Below are 4,070 nucleotides of genomic sequence, written 5' to 3' on the forward strand. Positions count from 1 at the left end.
CATCCAACTCTACACCTTGTTATCTCTGTCTTTTCTAAAATCTTTCTGTAAAAACAAATAACCCGTTTAGACATCTTAAATATCACTCATGTAGCATGTTTTTAGGGTCTGCAGCCTACAAGTGTCTTCGGGGCAAGTGTGGTTGATGGATCATGAAGCTCATTTGGAGAGCCAGCAGAGATATGATGGATGAATAGTCTCCTTCTTCAATTCTGTGAACATTAGCCAACACCAAATAGTGTACCTTAAAATGTGTTTACATTTCCTTCCTTACATTTCCGAGATTTTCTCCTCTTGCAGGATAACGGGACTGAAACTTCTCACAGCATCTGATAATACTAATCAGATCCATTACCCTCGAGCTGGGTTTCCAACAAGACTTATCTGTGATGAGAAGTTCACTTCTGTGTGTTGACTGAAGAGTGTTTACTTATCTCTGTTATTGCTAAAATTCAACCAATAAACTTAAGCTCCGCTGACATTTGGACAATTCATTTCAAAGAGCATTACAGCTTGGAACCCAAACAGATATTTTAACCAATGGAGATGTTCCTTATTTGGATCAATAGAACTCCTTTCTCTCAATCACAGCTACAGAATAATCACTGTAAAAATGTATAATGTGTCAAAATGTTAATGTTCATGTGAATTGTTTAGAATTGGGACAGAAATGAAACTTCTTTTGGTAGATTATGAAATAGTAAACTTGGGTTGACTGGCATGAGCTCTTGATAATACAGAAAGACATTGGAGTAGATGGGAGAGATAGACATCTCATAAAAGATGGGGTAAACAGTAATAGTGAGAATAGCCAATGGGGAATTGGAACTATGTATAATAGGAAGATGAGATCGACAAGGGTCACAGAGTCAAGGAGGTTTACGGCACAGAGAAAGGCCCTTCAGCCCATCAAGTCTGCGCTGGTCAAACCATCTTACTATTCTATTCTAGTCCCATTTTCAAGGGTGTTGTTTACCTTCAGTGCTCTTCAATGTCCACACAGAAACAATGATCAAAGAATATCTAGTATCAAAAATGGCGTGGGCAGGGTGGGCGGAATGATAACATCAGTTAGATTTGAGATGACAAAGCGCATGTAGCAAGCAAAGGAGGATGACAAGAACTAGTAAATGGAGTCATAACAGCAAACATGAACTTTGGAATGAAAGTGAAGGTTGACAAAAACAAAGTGCTGCACATCTCAAAACGACAAGAAATGTTCATACATTGATTGAAGGAAGAGAACAAGAACAGAAGCCAGATTGTGCAAGATTCAGCAAAACAGTAAGAACAAGGTCAATAACAGGAAAGACTGTATTTGGTGAGGAAAGCTTGTTATTGATTGTAAATCTGGTTCAAAAGCAACTTGTAGCCTTACAGAAGGAAGAGACAACTTGCTAAGTGGCTTTGTAGTAAGGCTTTGATGGAGAGTGGGAAGGAACAGCTGGCCAGAAAAAGAAACAAATGAAGAAGTGCTTTGGAGACTGGGAGTACAAAAGACATTTGTTGAACAGAAGGAGGAGAAAGGCTGAAAGATTGGGTAGGTCATATTTTCAGAGGAAGTCTGTAAGAGATGTTAAGCAGGGGAGATTTCAAGGAAAGACAGGAAGATGGAGGAAGAGAATGTGAATGCTCAACGGCTTCAAAAGTGAAGGAAGTTTCTGGCAAATGAAAAGATTGACATAAGATAGAGAGATATGGAGATCCTAGGCTGAATCAAGACCTGCCTTGGGCAGAACCTGCACAATGACAATGATAATGATAATTCAATCATGAAGACTGATAACAGTGGATATTACAGCTTGTTAATGTCTCATGTTCACTTCAAAATTACTCATATGAAGTAACTGGATGGTTCAGTGTTTGGTTAGGAAATTCATGGGGAAGACAAAGAAATCATTGTCTTTCACTGAGCCAGCCTCTCAAGATGATGATGATGATGGGAGACTAGCTCAATCAAAAATAGAAATTGCTGGAAAAGCTCAACAGGTCTGGTAGCATCTGTGGAGAGAAATCAGAGTTAATGTTTCAGGTCGAGTGACCCTTCTTCAGAGCTCACTCAAATAGTTCTTTGGCCTGTCCAAACCTGACACATGGCAGGCTGGGAATTATGATGTAATCTGTGGAATTTGCATCTATAATTTTTAATGCTAGTTACTGTAACTTGGATTTCTAGTTTTGAGCTAGTAACTGGCGGATTTTTCAATGTGTATGAAGTTAACAATTAACTTGTAATAATTTCTGAAACCATGGCAGTTTCTTTTGAAAACAGTTTTGAAGCCTGGCTGGAGAGTGAATGAGCTTTGTGTGCAGATTAACTTTATTTATCTGAGAGTGTTTGCAAGCCAGCAGGTTGAATAATTGGATCTGAAAAGTTCATTAGAATATTCTGGTATAAGTTTTGTTTTAAAAGTAAGGGATTACTGAGAGATAGAGACTTATACCTTCATTTTTAAAAATTTAGGCAGGATTAGTCCTGTGAAGACCTTGGGATAGGATTGCCGTTTTAAAGCAATGCTCCTGAAAAACAAATTTTTAGAATACAATGTTAGTGTTAATCTCAGTCCAGAAATGTTGAGATAAGAAGCTATCGGCAGTTTCAGTTTAAAAGTTGAAGTCACAATGACTTAAACCCATCACATTGTTAGATACATGTATTCTGGTGTGGCTATTAGCCAAATGGTGATTTTGTGAACAGGACCAGGAGCAGTGATTTAGCTAAAATAGAAAGTTGTTTTGTTCCTTTCAATTTGAGATTAATGGAATTATGCTTTTACTGTGTGTTTAAAGTCTTTGAATTTGTATTATAAGTAGATAGTTTGGATTATTTTATTTTATCTATGCTGTTTTGTAATGCGTCTTGCATTTTATTATTAAAGCAAACTCAACAGCATTGTTTGCTTGTGTTTCAGTGAGAGATCTCCTAGTTAAAAACAAAAACAAATAAAAATGTAATCTACCAAGCCAGGATCCTGACTGGCAACTGACTTGTCCAGTAATGACCATCTGCTGGATGTAGAGTAAAACAGTTTGTGCACAGTTTCTGGCAGACCTTGGAAAACCATTATGTTTTCCTTTCAAATGCCATGGGACTCAAAGTCACTTGGCAAGAAATGGTTGGTGCAAATTAATCAGCAATGAGGCCAAGAGCAAAAGGGGCATCTATGACCAGGGAAAAGTCACCCCTGCGTAAAATGGTTCATTTTCAATGTGCAATCCTCTTGAGCACCAGTTACAAATTGTCACTTGGATATTTGAGCTGCTGCTCAAGTCAGTTGTGAGGACATCCACAAATTTCATGAAATATGTTGGCACAGTGTGTCTTGCACACAGTCAGTGTACTGGTTCTTAGCATGATGAATGTTTTCTCCTCAACATTTACCTAGATTAGTACAACGTGCATAAAGTTCCGCCAGGTTCACTCAGCTCCTGACCTCATTGTGACCTTTGTTCAGACATGGACAAAAGAGCTGAATTGCAGAGGTGAGGTGAGAGTGACAGCCTTTGACATCAAGGCCATATTTGACTGAGTGTGGCATCAAGAAGCCCTAGCAGAACTTGAATTAATGGGTATGGGGGACAAACTCTTTGCTGGTTGGTGTCATACCTGAGGCAATAGAAGATGGTTGTGGTTGTTGGATGTGGTTGTGGTTGTCAGTTATCTCAGCTCAAGGACCTTGCTGCAGGACTTCCTTCGGGTAGTGTCCTAGGCCTAAAAATCTTCAGCTGCTTCATCAATGACCTTCCCTCCATCATAAAGTCAGGAATGGAGATGTTTGCCGATGATTGCACAATGTTCAGTACCTTTGTGGCATCTCAGATATTGAAGCAGTCCATGACCAAATGCAGCAAGACTTGGACAATTTCCAGGCTTGGACTGACAAGTGACAAGTAACATTTGAACCACAAAAGTGCCAGGAAATTAACATCCCCAACAAGTGAGAATCTAATCATTGCCCCTTGATATTCAATGACATTCCCATCACTAAATTCCTCCACCATCTTGGTAATTTCTACTGATCAGGAACTGAACTGGACTGTGACATAAATACTGTGGTTGCAAGAGCACG

This window comes from Rhincodon typus, chromosome 22 (genome assembly GCF_021869965.1).
Source record: "Rhincodon typus isolate 14 chromosome 22, sRhiTyp1.1, whole genome shotgun sequence".
NCBI classification, from domain to species: Eukaryota; Metazoa; Chordata; class Chondrichthyes; order Orectolobiformes; family Rhincodontidae; genus Rhincodon; species Rhincodon typus.